At 42.6% G+C, this 16,074-nt stretch overlaps 1 long non-coding RNA gene across 1 annotated transcript in view; it reads left to right on the top strand.

Moving 5' to 3' along the window:
- The window catches only part of LOC131480805 (uncharacterized), a 26,458-nt gene extending 10,384 nt beyond the window's left edge, over positions 1-16,074 (top strand). The window contains exon 3 of the long non-coding RNA XR_009245832.1: positions 15,958-16,074. This is a non-coding gene — a long non-coding RNA (uncharacterized LOC131480805). The remainder of the gene's footprint in view (positions 1-15,957) is intronic.

The following is a 16,074-nucleotide window of genomic DNA, read 5'->3' as shown; positions in this document are numbered from 1 at the left end:
ACTTGTGCCACAACTTCCAGCGAGTTCCAGGTCTGGGTTCTTATGTCAGATTTCCACTGTGGTCTCCACAGCCCCAGCTTTTGGCTCACCACTCTCCACCTCCTGTGATACTGTGGTGAGGCTGCACTGTTGTCTCTGCAACCTTTCTCCCACTTCCAGTTGGAGCAGGTCCCAGGATTAGAGAGACACCAGGTGTCCTATATAATTAGGTTGTTGGTGGCGCTGATCTTGTCGGAACCTGTTGGACGTTAGGTCTGGGTGCCACACGGACCTATTTTGACCTGTATGATGACCCAGTCAGTATTATTTTCCTGTGGGACCAGTGCAATCTCGGACCTCAGCAAGTTCTCGCGAGATCAGCACATGTGCAGTTCACTGTTGTCCCCTGCAGTCCCAAAGCTATTGCCACAGTGCCCAAAATGGCGCCTGCTGTACAACCACTAAGGTTCTTGATTTGCTGGCCGTCAGATCTGAGGGCTATCCCAGACCTGCCCTAAGTGGAACCTGTAGAGTGCACGTCGTTGCAGTTCACCCAGACAGAAATGAGCTCACTCCCAGCTTAGCGCATGCTCAGTCCTCTCCCTCGCCCTTTCCTCCTTACACAAAATGGTGCCCAATTCAGCTCTAGGGGGCTGACTGGACTGTGAAATCCACTCTGTTCTTGCACTGCCCATCTGAGATCTGCTGCTCTGTCTATGCTCCTGGTCAAATCAAACGGACCAGCAGAATGGACAGTTCTTTGGGTTCACCACCCGAGCTCCCAGTGAAAGTCCCTTCCCACCTGGTTGCTGGTGGAGTTCCGGCTGCGGTGGAGTTCAGATCGCCGTGCTGGAATATCAGTCACTGCAACACCACACCGTTGTGTCTGCTGCTTTCCTGTGTCTGTCAGTCTCCAGGTACCCCTCTGCTGTTGTTCTGTCCTCTCCTATTTCCTGAAATATGTCCTCTCTGCTTCATCCTGGTTAAATGTTTTTCCGTCCATTTAAACGTGTCCTTACCCTATTCCGCCATCTTGATTCTTTTTTGTCTAATTCTCAGTTCACAACTTGATAGGGAAGAGGATGATGGTTTATTGGATCTCCTAATCCTGACACACTCAACCTGTTTATCAGTGCTATTCATAATGACACAATACATACTATAAATTTCCCTAAATTCTTTCAGCTTTAAAAGCAAGTTCAGGGCCTGGAGTGACAGCCAAGTGGCTAAAGTCCTCACCCTGCACACTTCAGTATCCCATATGGGCGCCAGCACTATCCCAACGGCCTGGCTTCCCATCCAGCTTCTTGCTTGTGGCTTCGGAAGGCAGTTGAGGACGGCCCAAGGGCTTGGGACTCTGCACTTGCATGGGAGACTCAGAAGAAACTCCTGGCTCTTCACATCAGATTGGCTTGGCTCTGGCCATTGTAGCCACCTGGGGAATAAATCATTGGATGGAAGATCGTCCTCTCTGTCTTTCCTCTCTGTAGATTTGACTTTCCAATAAAAAATAAATGAATCTTTAAAAAAATGTATATACAAGCAAGTTCAATCAGCCTGGCATGATGACTCGATTGGCTAATCCAGCCCCTGCAAGCGCTGGGATCCCATATGGGTGCTGCTTTGTGTTCTGGCTGCTCCATTTCCTATCAGCTTCCTGATTTTGGCCTGGGAAAGCAGTTGAGGATGGCTCAAAGCCTTGGGACCCTGCACCCGTGTGGGAGACCTGGAAGAGGTTCCTGGCTCCTTCTCTCAGTAAATCTGTCTATCAAATAAAAATGAATTAATCTTAAAGTAAGTTCAATTGTATTAAAAAAAAAATATATATATATATATGGTATGTCCCAGATCTGTGCATTCCACTAAATACAGTTTACTGCCAAGATGTTATTTTCTAAAACACCATTATTGGGTAATCTAAAATGTCAGAGTATGACCCAGCGTGATAGCCTAAGTGGCTAAATCCTCACCTTGCACACGTCAGGATCCCATATGGGTGCTGGTTTTACTCCCGGCTGCTCCACTTCCCATCTAGCTCCCTACTTGTGGCCTGGGAAAGCAATTGAGGATGGCCCGAAGCCTTGGGAACCTGCACCCATGTGGGAGACCCAGAAGAAGCTCCATTTTCCTGGCTTTGGGTTGGCTCAGTTTCAACCATTGTGGCTGTTTGGAAAGTGAACCAGAGGACAGATGTTTCTCTCTGTCTCTCCTTCTCTCTGTAAATATGCCTTTCCAATAAATAAATAAATAAATCTCAAAACATCAGAAGAATTAACTTCAAGGGAAAATTGCTTGATAGCTTCAAATAGTTTTTCAGTATATACCATCAGTTTCATAGAAGGTAAATGAATACATTAAGGATTGATTTTAAGGAAATCAGGCTATCCTTTTTATTTTTTCCTGTGCTTCCTTAACTGGCTTGCTAAATATTGGTTTGAACATTTGTAAAATAGTAATGTTAAATATGGGGCTGTTGTATTAGATTAAATATTCAAAGCAAAAAAAGGAAATGCTTACTTGAAATGAAGCTGAACCTATACATCTGTAGTGTTTCAGGAGAATGATACTTTTTTTAAAAAAAGATTTATGTATTTTTCTTAGAGAGGCAGAGTTACAGAAAAGGAAACAGAGAGAAAGTTCTTCCACCCACTGGTTGACTCTCCTAGTGGCTGCAACAGCCAGAGCTGAGCTGATCTGAAGCTAGGAGCCAGAAGCCAGAAGCCAGAAGCATCTTCTAGGTTTTCCACATGGGTGTAGGGTTCCAAAGACTTTGAGCCATCCTCTGCTGTTTTCCCAGGCCATGAGCAGGAAACTGGATGGAAGTGTAATAGTCGAGACAGGAAGTGGTACCTATATGAGATCTCAGCACTTGAAGGGGTAGGATTAGCCAAATGAGCCATTGTGTTGCAACCCAGGAATAGACTTTTTTTTAAAGATTTATTTATTTTATTACAAAGTCAGATATACAGAGAGGAGGAGAGACAAGAGAGGAAGATCTTCCGTCCAATGATTCACTCCCCAAGTGAGCCGCAACGGGCCGGTGCTGCGCAGATCCAAAGCCAGGAACCAGGAACCTCTTCCGGGTCTCCAATGCAGGTGCAGGGTCCCAAAACATTGGGCCGTCCTCAACTGCTTTCCCAGGCCACAAGCAGGAAGCTGGATGGGAAGTGGAGCTGCCAGGATTAGAACTGGTGCCCATATGGGATCCCGGGGCGTTCAAGGTGAGGACTTAAGCCGCTAGGCCATGCCGCCGGGCCCAGGAATGGACTTTTTAAAGGCAAATAGATCTATGTATTACAAGCATTTGGATCTATCTTTAAAGAATGAACTGATTTTTTAAAAAGATTTTTATTTGTAATGGAAAAGCAGATCCTTCTTCTTGTTCACTCCCCAGGTGGCTGTGATGGCTAGAGCTGATCTGATCTGATCTGAAGTTAGGAAACTCTTATGTGTCTCCTGTAAGTGCAGGATCCCAAGACTTGAACCATTCTCTGCTGCTTTCCTACACCACAAGAGGTGGTGAATGGGAAGTGTAGGTAGAGGATTAGCCAATTTAGCCATTGCGCTGACCCCTGAACTGCTTTTTTGATGTCTCTCCCTCCAAACCCCACTGCAATCCCAACCTCTTTCAGCAAAATCAGCAGTTAAAAGCCTAAGGTTAAACTTCCTGGATTTTTGTGACAATTAATGCATGTAATTCAAGTATTGCCATGCACTAGCAAAAGTTAGGATTTTGTGATCAACAAGTAGAGATTCAACAGAACTTGTTAGCAACCAGTAGGGGCATTCATTTCTGATGAGGAGAACCAAAAGCTTGTAGCTTTGATTCTTCGTTTTCAATCTTACAATATTCATTTTAAAAAATATTTTATTTTTATTACAAAGTCAGAGACACATAGAAGAGGAGAGACAGACAGGAAGATCTTCCATCCAAAGATTCACTCCCCAGTGACCTCAATGGCCAGAACTGAGCTGATCCAAAGCCAGGAGCCTTTTCTGGTCTCCCACACTGGTGCAGGTTCCCAAGGCTTTAGCCCATCCTCGATTTCTTTCCCAGGCCACAAGCAGGGAGTTGGGTAGGAAGTGGAGCAGCCGGGATTAGAACTAACACCCATATGGGATCCTGACGCGTTCAAGGTGAAGACTTTAGCTGCTAGGCCATCACTCTGGGCCCTCTTTCATGACCTTTGACACTCCTGAATTGGACAAGTTTTAGGAGATTTTCTTCATCTGGTATTGAAGCCCAGACTTTCCTAGAAGGGTGTTGGAGGCTTGATGACCTTATTACGCTTGGGTCTGTGTCTGATCTCCTCTGAGAGATCTTTGCTTTCTTGGGATTTATGAGTTCACTTAACTAGTCTAAAGCAAAGCTTATCTGACCTCGGAATCATATGTCACATAGAAAGGTAGGTTGGCCTGAATTCACTCTGATTCACTATTAGATTATTTTTGGCTTCTTTCTGCTGGCTTTTACCTGCAGCTATCTTGCCCCTTATGTTTTGTGTTTTATTTTACTCTACTTTGTGTGTGTTTTACTTTTCAAGCCATCTTTGCTTTGAGTCCTTAAACTTTTTAAAGAGTTTAGAGGCAAGATGTGCTCTTGATGCCAGACCTGTGGGTTAGGGTGATAAATCTGTGGTGGGAAGGCTGTGGATATGGGAATGAGTTTGACTCTAGTTTTATAATTCTGGGAGATTGTTCTGAGCCTCAGGGCTCTGTCCCATAAAATGGGAAAAGTGATACTATTACTCTGAAGCCACTTTTCAGCAGAAGCCTCTAAAAGTGAGTTTTGATGTTGTCTCCTTTTGGGTCATGTTTCTAGAATATTTTAATGACAAAAAAGTTTCACAAATGGTGTTTGTACCCCTTTTGGTGAAATAAGCTCTTTTCATTCACTACCAGCTTATAAAAGAATAAAATGTGTTGATCTTAAGGACTGATATCCTTTACAGAGTCTCTGGAATGAACTTCCAGTTTCATTATTGAGAAGGGAAACATTTAAGCTCTTAATGGAAATTAAATTTGGGACTATTGTGTGCAAATCATGGCTTACAGCCAAGGAACCAGGATAGATCATATGTGGGTTGAAGATGGAGGCTAGGAAAAAGTCTGGCCTACATTTCGGTGGTTTTTAAATTTTATTTTTGTGTATACATATTTATGGAATATAGTGTGATATTTTGATATATGTGTACCTTATAGAATGTATATATCAAGCCAATTAGCATGTCTAACACCACACATACTTATCATTTTTATTGAACTGAGAACATTTAAAATCTATTCTTTCAGTAGTTTTAAAACATATAATACATTATGAGTAACCAATATAGGGGCAAGTGTTGAAACTCCTGGGATGGAGTCTTAGCTATTCTGCTTTGGATCCAGCTTCCTGTAAATGTAGCCGCAGGAGGCAGCAGAAGGAGGCTCAAGTGCTTGGACAATGTGGGACACCCAGGAGAGTGCTAGGCTTTCTTCTTCAGCCTGGCTGGACCCTGATGGGAAATCTCTTTCTGTCTCTCTGTCTTTCAGATAGATTAAAAAAATGAGAAATAATAATACTGGGCAATAAATTTCAAGATGCCATTCCTCCAGTCAGGCTGATATTCTGTACCCTTTCACCACCATCTCTTCAACCCTTTCCCCAAAAGCATGTGTTAGGCACCATCTAATACTCTACTTTTATTATGTCTACATTTTTTTTTTAATTTTACATGTGCTGACTGAGGATTCACAGCTGCCCCCGCTCCTTTCCTCCTGTGAACGCCCCAGTAACAGTGACCCCTCTTGGAACCCAGTCAGCTCTGTTCCTGGCCTCTGGTTGCTCAGGGTCCAAGGTCATTCTGGCCTGTCATGCCAGCCACAGAATGTCACTGGGATACTGATTCCAGTGTGATATGTGACCCAGATATCAGTCATGTGGAATGAGATGGAGTGTCCTGACTCATTTTACACAGGCTCATAGCTGCTCCCAGAGCAGTAGCGTTCTGACACGTGGCAAACTTATACGTGTTACTAGGGGAGCCGGACTTTAGGGTTCTTCAGGTATTTGTCTTGGGTAGCTTAATAAGCAACATGATGCACCTAGGTAGTACTACCAGGAAGAGTGGAGAGTGACCAAGACAGAGACTGGGAGAGAGACTGAGACCCAGTGACTTGCAAAGCATTAAGCACTAAATTGTAGCTCTGTCTCGGTACAGTGCTGTTGAGTATATGGGTAGGAGTCGGGAAGATACCTTTGGTAGAGACCCAGTTTGGTCCTAGGATTGACTTCAATTATAATTCCTTCCTCCCTATCTTCTCCTCTCCTCACTCATTGTGGTTCATAGAGCACTCACTCTCTCTTCCAACTTTAACCATTCTTTATCATATTTGATTGTCTTCATAGCATTTAACATTCCCTGAGAGCATCTTGCTGTATTTATGACTATGATCTGTCCCTCTGTTATGATTCCGTAGGGGATAGGGCTTGTCTGTCCGATTCTCTGTTGCATCCTCAAAGTTTGCTTCCTTCATTTCTTCCTTCTTTTTCATTTTCTTCTCTCTTTTGAGTGAACAGATTGCCAAAGGGAAGAGAATGATCAGTCTTATTTTGGATGCTTCCTTACTTTATTTAACTCCAAAACGATGTGATGGTTTTGTGTGTAACTCGTGCCATTTCCTTGGCAAGTAATTGAAAATTTTATTTAAAAATCCCTGTAAACCAAATTTACTATTTTTCTTCAGTAAAGAGCAATCAGATGAAAATTGTATATCTTTTTCTGGTCATTTTTATTTGACAAAACAGCTCTCCTGTTTCTCTCTCTCTCTTCTCTCTCTCTCTCTCTCTCTCTCTCTCTCTCTCTCTCTCACACACACACACACACACACACACACATACACACACTGAGGGGCAGGTGATCCCAGCTTTTCTGGGAGAAATATGATTGATGTGCATTGTCAGTGGTGCTTAGGGCCTCTTCCAGTTTAACAATAAATTAAAACATAAATTAACTAATTGATGTGTTGGCCTCCAAGTTCGTCCAACAGAAATACTAAGCACAAAATATCACAGGTAGGTCTTTTAAACTTCCTTCGGTGACCACATGGAATGTCATATCCTCTACTTTAGTGAGGAGCTATTCGGTAAAAAGTGCAGGTGAACAGTGGCCTGCAATATCAACAGTGGCTAATTTGTACAGTTACAGACTGGACCTGTTCCTACAGAGTGTATATTGAATTCTCATGGTAATGTATGGAGGAGGGACTATTATTACTTTGTGACGTATGAGAAACCTGAGGCTCCACGAGGTTAAGCAACTCTTGCAAGGTCACCCAGCTAGAAACGAATCATCTGCATTCAAGGAGACCTACTGTACCATGCTGACTCTCCTGATGGGTTATTTCAAGGATCAGTTGGAGATCACAGCAGAGGTTCTGCTGGAGGGGACAGGGCTGCTATCATTCACCAGGCCCCTAGCCCTCAAATGCTTACACTTAGTGAACAGCTGCTATGTATACTTGGTAAGACGTGGGGAGTTTTTTTGAAATTCTCCCAACAGCTCTATGATGTAGGGGCTACTTTACTTCCATTTTACATATGAAGAAGCTGAGATCTAGAAGAGTAAGTTGTCCAGAAAGACAAGGAGGTGTAGGGTCAAGACCTTGCATCCTGCGTTTCTGCTCAGGGGCTTTGTTCTCTTGGTGAGGGCTCTGCTAAGACACATTTTTCTGAATGCAAGGACTGTTTTATTTGTGGCCTGCTATTATCAGGAGTGAGGAGCATGTTGAGAAAGAGAATGCCTGGCTGGAGAGGGAGTTTGGAGCAGATGAGGGACAGGCCCTCATCCCTCCAGTGAGAGCTGAGCCACATGCTGTATTGAGTTCCTGTAACCGAAAGGAAGCGCTGGCTGGTGAAACAGGGACTCCCTGGTACAGCAGCCTAGTGGTTATAGTCCTCACCTTACATCTGCTGGGATCACATTTGGGTGCCAGTTCGTATCCCAGCTGCTCCATTTCCCATCCTGCTCCCTGTCTGTGACCTAGGAAAGCAGTAGTGGGCCAAAGCATTGGGACCCTACACCCACATGAGAGACCCGAAAGAAGCTCCTGGCTCCTGGCTTCAGATTGACTCAACGCTGGCTAGTGCAGCCACCTGGAGAGTGAAGCAGCAGATGGAAGCTCTTTCTCTTAGATAGGACAAGATGGCTAATCAGGAAAGGCAGGTGTAGCTGAGCATGCAGAGAGCTTTGGGACAGGAACAGGTGCAACAGAGAGTTGGAGAATCACTGGTCAAGGTGACCAAAACTCACCGGAGTCCACCAGAGCAAAAGTGGGAGCATGTAGACAAGGAAAAGCTGCTGAAAATCTTTTTCCTTCTCTTTGTGAATCTCACTTTCCAGTAGAAAATAAATCTTAAAAAAAAAAAGCAAAAAACATGGGGGCTTATAAAATCTTCACTAGGGTTGGTTGCATTGTAGCCTTTGCCCATACTTAATGAACAATCACCATTTGTTTCTATTTTATTTAATATGTGATTGCTACTTCTCTCTCTCTTTTACAATTCATTTATTTATTATTGGAAAGTCAGAGATACAGAGAAGAGGAGAGACAGAGTGGAAGATCTTGTCTGCTGATTCACTCTCCAAGTGGCCACAATGACCGGAGCTGAGTCGATCCAAAGTTAGGAGCCAGGAGCTTCTTCCAGGTCTCCCTCACAGGTGCAGGGTCCCAAGGCTTTGGGCCATCCTCGACTGGTTTCCCAGGCCATAAGCAGGGAGCTAGATGGGAAGTGAAACAGCTGGGATTAGAACCGGTGCCCATATGGGATCCTGGTGCATGCAAGGCAAGGACTTTAGCTGTTAGGCTACTGTGCCGGGCCTATTAATATGTGATTGCTACGTCTCTTATTAATTTGTTTACTCGTTCCTTCTGCTCTATCAACATGAAAGGATCATGGAACCACCTTGGGCAGTTCTGACTATGTGACAGCAAAGATGGTGGCAGAGAGCCTGGTTGACAAGTACAGCATCAATCCTGAGGCTGCTGACCTTGTCCATTCCTCTCTCTTACTATTGAACTTCTCCTTTCATTTTTCTTCAGAGACTAATGTGACATATGTTAACTCTTCCAGAATACCTAGTTTCACTTTAGGAAATAGCAACTTCTGTTTTCACCCTGTATAAAATATTTCATCTGCAATTGGTTCATGACTCTGAATGCCACATCTGTTTCTGTGTCTGAAAATGAAGTTAAAATTAAGGGAACATGTTGTTAGAATGTAATGTCTTCCTAAATAGGAGGATTAGGAAATAGACTCAGTTGTTCTATTCTCACTTGGTTTTTGACAAAATAGTCATGAGTGAGAGGCAAAGAATGCGTTAGTGTTTGTCAGCTTCTTATCTATCACATCTACATTAAAATAACAAAGGAGGAAATACATACAGAAAAGCTTTACTGATACTACTGTTGCTCCATAAAAATACCATTTTTACCTTCCCATGTTGTCTTAGAGAGCCAGGCCACATGGTGTGAGGCTGTTGGCTGGGGCTCAAGATACGGTGCTGTGTGTGAGTCATCATGTATTCCAGGGGCTAGTATGATATCAGTGGCTAAATCCTTGCCTTGTAAGCACTGGTATCCCATATGGGCCCTGGTTCATGCTCTGGCTGCTGCACTTCTCATCTAGTTCCCTGCTTGTGGCCTGGGAAAGCAGTGGAGGAGGGCCCAAGGCCTTGGGAGCTTGCTCCTGTGTGAGAGATCCAGAAGTTCTTGGCCCAGCTCTGGCCATTGTGGTTACTTGGGGAGTAAACCAGTAAATTAAAGATCTTTCTGTCCTGTAAATCTGCCTTTCCAATGAAAATAAATGAATCTTTAAACAAAATGACAGTGCATTGCACCATGAACTAGCTCTTACTAAACCCGTGTTTGATTTACTGCATTAACCAAAGTTAGCATCTGTTTTCTTTGCTAATGGTAGGGTTATGACTTTAAGACTAGCACAACAAAGAGTACCACAAAGAGCTATACAACATTAGATCTTCATGATATATTACCAAAAGGCTAATGAGGTCTTGGATATTAATAAACCTTCGCACATAGGAATGAAATAGTTTCTTTATCTTGGAGTCTTGTGTCCTGTTGACACCATGGAAAGTTCTCAGTTTCAGGCAGACAATGGACTGGAGCTGCATAATAATTTACTTTATCCCCCAGACAGGACATCAATGCATATTTCTCAGGCAAGAAGCGACTCCCTCTGGCCTCATCTTCTTCCTAATTTACCGTGTGCAATTACAGACTTCTTATCTTCGTGTTTACAAAATTTCCCTGATTACAGAAATCATCTGAAGTGCTGATGAGAAGCACAATTTTCTGAGCCCTTTCCAGACCGACTGAATCAGAATTCTGAGGGATGGCAACCTGGATAATTTTCCAAATCCCGAAAAATTTAGAATGCAGTCACTTATTTGAAGACAACCCACAGCTGCTGGCTAACATATTTGCTGGCCCACTTAAGACGAGAGGTGACCACTGGTCCCATGCTTGGGAGTCTGACAGTTATGAAGGTCTTGTCCTTATCCACTCCAGACATGATGATGGCCATGGCGACATGAAAGGTAGGCCAGGACAGCAAGTCAGTGTGAGGAGATAATGTGCCATGCCCCAAGGCACTGTGCATAGGCCCCCTTAGCCCTTGCTCTGTGCCTCTGTGAAGAGGGAGAAAAGCATAGGCATGGTTGTTTTCTCTGCATCACTTGTAGTTTGGGAATTCCATTTCTCAACTAAATTAGAATCTGCACCTGATAGCCTGTGTGTATACTTACTTTTCCTCATTTTTTTCAGTTTATGCACTGAAAAATTGCTCTCTCATCAATCACTACTGTGAAAGATAAGCAGTTTGTGCAACTCTGGATTACTGCCCAGATCTGAAGTGATGTTTATGTTTCCTAAAACAGACTGGTCCCAACATTGGGAAATAATGGGGGCTTCCTGGGGATTTGTACTCACTTTCAGGGTTCCTCACCTTGTCCTGAGTGGCCAGAGCCCTCCTGTTGACCTCTAGAAACTAACCCTGGTTTGTTATCGCCCCATGCTTCCACTGCAGGCGTCTACACCCCCAAATCACCTTCAATCCTTGCTAAGTTCTCCTGAATCAAAAGATAATAAAAAACCCCCAAAACCAAAAAGCAGCAATGCAAGTTAACCCCAAAACTTATTCATTGGATTTGATGATCTCAGCCGGCTGGTAAGAAGACAGGAATAAGCTCATTCCATGGTGAGAATGACCAGTTAATGGCTTACAGCACTAATGACCAGTCCCAGGGGCGTTTGCATTTTAATAATGGGTTCCAGACTTGAAGGGAGTTTTCTAAAAGTTCATTGGAAATGCAAATTTTATTTTTTTCTATTTTTTTTTGCTTATTTTTTCCATTCAAGAGATATTTATTAAAATAACACATTTAGGGCAAAAAAAAATCGATGCAATATATGCATCAGTATTGAAAACTATATACCATTTTACAAAAAGGGTTTTATTTTGGGGAAATGACCTCTAATTTATGGCAAGTTTTACTTTCAGAAATAAAATCACAGAACAACACAATCTAATTCAATCTTAAAGGCTGGCAGAAATTCAAATTTTAAAAAAAGGTCTGGGTTTCCTTTTTTTCTTTTGCACCAAAATAATTTTATCTTTTAATTCCATTTTTCTGTAAAATTGTGCAGAATGCCCATTAAGTAGATAAGCTAAAGGTCCAGAAGGGAAAATCTGGGGCAAAAGGATCTTCAGATCACACCACCAGGGCATAGGTCATTCTGTTGCTCGAGTCCAATCATTGCTCTTGGAAATTTGTTGATTTGGCATGTGGCCCAGAGGGTCAGGGTAACCTGTTTGGGTCTGGTTAAAGGGCAAGTTCGGCGCTTCCTGCCTCCCCTTTGTCTCTGTCATCTCCAGCAGAGCCCAGCAATGGCTGTGCCCTCTGTGGGGTGGGCTACATAGGAGCACAGGGACTACCTGTCAGTACAAGAGCCACCCCAACAGAAGGAGCATCCATGTGCCTATGGAGAAGGCCCCGTGCCCACCTGTGGTCTGGGTTCTCAACATTTCATCTCCAACACTGTTGACCATTAGTAACAGTCCTTTTACATCGACAGATCCAAGAACCTTTGGTACAGGCTCTTATCACTGTGTGTAAAGGTGAACAATTGATTGAGCTTGAGTGGAGGAAAGCTTGGAACTTTATTCTTGCTCAGGGGAAAGTTCAGTCTCCATATCTGTGTCACTACATCAAGAGAAAGAAACCTAATTCTAATGAGCCAGGCTCTCCCTGCCCCTGTGTTATTAAAGCATTCTACATGATAAAATTATGTTGAGTAAATAGAGAAATCATAGAACAAACACCTTGGACCCTCCTGCACAAGCCTAAAAACAAAAGCTGAGACACTCATCAAGCAGGTGTTACAATCTCCGCTGTATAAAAATAGCAAGGAAACCCACCTTTTAACTACCCTGTCAAAGTACATGGAATAGCACTATGACATAGCTTGGATGTGGCTGTTCTAAAATATACATTTCATCCTTTCTCCCCTTTATTAAGCACCTCCTGTGTTATGTAAAATTCTGAAGTATTAGTAACAGAATTGTGATTGGCTTGACCTCCTTCATGGATGAGGTGCTTTCGTTGATATCAAAGATCCCTTTGGGCTGCAGAGAAATAGTACAAGAGAAGAGGCCTGTTTTGCTGAGTGTGTTCATGTTTGATGTACTTTGACTTCTTCAAATTCATACTCATGTTTAAATTAGTTATTCTTCAACTGAACTGGAAGAAATAAGTGTAGCTATGTTATTATGAAATAATGAAAGGTTTACTAGCAGTAACAGCAGCAGCAGCAGCAGCAGCCAGGCTTTTGTGGGTTTTTGTGCTAAGTGCTTTCCTGTGTATCAGATCTGATCTTTACAATAACCTCATGAATGCTGGCTCTTTGGGTATTCTTTTTTGGATGTGGACCCCAAAGCCTGGTGTTTGAGTGACTGCAGAGGGCCTGGTGGCGTGGCCTAGTGGCTAAGGTCCTCGCCTTAAATGTACCAGGATTCCATATGGTCGCCGGTTCTAATCCCGGCAGCTCCACTTCCTCTCTGTCTCTCCTCCTCTCTGTATATCTGACTTTGTAATAAAAATAAAATAAATCTAAAAAAAAAAATCAAATCCCTTGAGTGACTGCAGAAAGGTTCTGCCCTGGCTGATGATGTCGCTGGACTACTGCCCTGTGCAGCCTCACTCTGAGGCTGCTTAGTGGAGGAGCCATTCTGATGAGTGTGGATATGTACTTCCTTGGAGACAGAAATATGGTTTTCACAGTGTCCAATGTTTCTTACCCTTGGCAAACCACTTCCCAACTGCTGAAATTGCCTATTACTGTTCCTGGGTTACAAACATTAACTCAAGCTAATCTTTAGCCTAAAGTTATTATCATCACACCCAAAGTTATTCTCCAACCATTAGATGCTCAAGTTCCCTAGTGTAGTCAAAGTACACATTTTTAAGAATAAAAATCCAGTTATTTCTATATTAAAATCTTGGAAGTTCTGTGAGAATAGGATATATTAATCCAAACCACTGCCTCTCAGTTTGACTTACTGTGCTTTATTTGAACTGGATAAAGCGTTCCAGCTGGGTTGGCAATAACCTTCTAGCAAAATAAAGTAAAATAAAATAATTTCCCAGCAATAGTCAGCTTGGTCTCTTAGGGCATCCTTCTGCTCCATTTGGTTTTCTCCTCGGGGCGTGGTGAATGGTGTGGATGTGTATGTGTCTGAGGCTTGCCACCTGACAGCAGCACCAATGTACTGATGGTTAACCTTGAGACTGATTCCATCTTCACAAGTATGGGAAATGTTCTCTTGCATGAGTAAATCTCCGTCCACACTATTTTGACGTCTAAAACAGAATACAGAATACAACCTCTTTACAGATCCTGAAAAGTATAAAAAATTACTCTAAATACCCTAGGAAATATGCCTCAAAGAATAAAATAATTTTGATTGAAATGTTTACAGCACTGATGCTATGTGAAAACTGAAAATAATGAAACGTCCAATAGCAGAGGAATGATTAAATGACAGCTATTTCTATATCTAATGACACACACATATATAATATAGTATATATTAATATTTACTAAGCATGATGGATATATGACTATGTTGATGCATGAAAATATTTTAATAAGACAATATTAAGTGAAAACTAGGACCCTAAAGTTTCAAATATTATATTAATAGTAATTTACGGCTATGTAAGAAATCTATATCTTGGGATTGGGCTTGTGGCATAGTGGGTAAATCTGCTCCTATGATGCTGGTATCCCATATTGGTGCCGGTGCATGTCCTAACTGTTCTACTTCAGATCTGGCTCCCTGCTAATGCACCTGGGAAAGCAGTGGAAGATGGACTACAATGTTCGGCACTTGCATCCATATGGGACACATGGATGAAGCTCCTGGCTCCTGGTTTCAGCCTGGTCCAGTTTTGGCTACTGTGGCCATCTGGAGAGTAAACTGGCAGTTGGAGGAGTACTCTGTTTTCCTGTGTCTCTGCCTTTCCTCTCTGTAATTTTGACTTTCAAACAAGTAAATTAATCCTGAAAACCTATGTCTTAATTGAACTTAAATTAGTATCATGAAGAGAAAAGCTTTGATTCTAGTGTATTCTAGGGTGTTTAGCGATTATTTTATTTTGAGATACCTGAAGTCACAGAAAAGTTAGGAGAATGATACTGAGAATGCCTTGTGACATTATATGCCCTTTGCTTATGTTGACAGATTTATAAAATTTGATATTGCAACATTTTGAAGGCAGCTATGTACTTAATAATATACATAAAAGCTAGAGTGACAGACATAGTGGCATACCCTCACAGGGAGAGAAAGAGAGAGAGAGAGAGAGAGAGAGAATATCTTTTATTCTTTGGCTCACTCTCCAAATACCCACAACAGCTAGGATTAGGGCATGTCAAAGCCAAGAACCAAGAATTCCAGCTATGTATCCCACATAACAAGAACCCAAATGCTGGGACCATCATCTGCTGCCTCCCAGGCACATTATCAGAAAACTGGGTCAGAGCGGAGGTAGGACTCCACCAAGGCACTGTGATACAGGATGTGGGTGTCTCTGATAACGATTTCTGCACCACTACACCTGCCCCAATATTCACTGATTTTTAACAGTTGGACACATTTGGTTTTTCCTTTGTGTTAGTGTCATTCTTTTGGTCAAAATGTCTTCTGCCTTCCTCACGGTACTGCTGCTACTTCCTCTCTCACAATCTCAGTGGGAATGCTTTAAGGGCATGTCAATATCATGTGTCTCATACCACTGTCTGCTGTAGAGTTAGGATCTACCCTGGTTCCTATTCAAAGCCACGTTTTAAAGAACTTAGGGCATTTCCACAAGTTCATGGAATATACATGGCAAGAAATAACATGCAGGTATTTCAAAAAGTTGTATGACAATTAGCATCTTGTAACTCAATTTTCTATGAGTTTCTGAAGCTCGCTCATACTTACTTCTACCCCAGATAAACTAAAAAATGGGCTGACTTTTGAGACTGTCCCTTTGCCTCTCATACCCCCATTGAAACCTGTCTAGTTTGCGTCATGATTTAGGGTTGGCTCAAATGCTACCTTTTCCTCCATCCTTACCTGTTAGGACATTAGGAGCACTTTGTACTTTTTGGGGGGCATATTTTAACTTTTACTTTGTGCCCATAATAAATGTATATTTCCTTATCCTTGTTGCCAGAGAGCAAGTACCCTCAGGGCTCAGACTGTGTCCTAATAGCTTCGGTGTAGCCTCTACTGGGCCCAGAGGAAGCAACCAATGCGATTCAACACAGATCAGAATTTGTTCATGAAGCGTGTATGATGCTGATTCCAACTGCTTCCCACTTCTGATGTGCTAGTTGTATTTTGAAAACTTCCTTTCATTTGCTTAACAGCTCTGCACTTCCTGCTTGACAACATGTTGCTATGTTGCCCCTGAAGTAGGAATGGAAACCCTTCAGCGCTTGTCATTTCTGTATTTTTGGCACAGGTATTAAGAAAAGTGTGGTTGA

The sequence above is a fragment of the Ochotona princeps genome, chromosome 7, assembly GCF_030435755.1.
Source record: "Ochotona princeps isolate mOchPri1 chromosome 7, mOchPri1.hap1, whole genome shotgun sequence".
Classification (NCBI taxonomy): domain Eukaryota; kingdom Metazoa; phylum Chordata; class Mammalia; order Lagomorpha; family Ochotonidae; genus Ochotona; species Ochotona princeps.
Note: the sequence above shows the minus strand (reverse complement) of the source record. Positions and strands in the feature narration are given on the sequence as shown.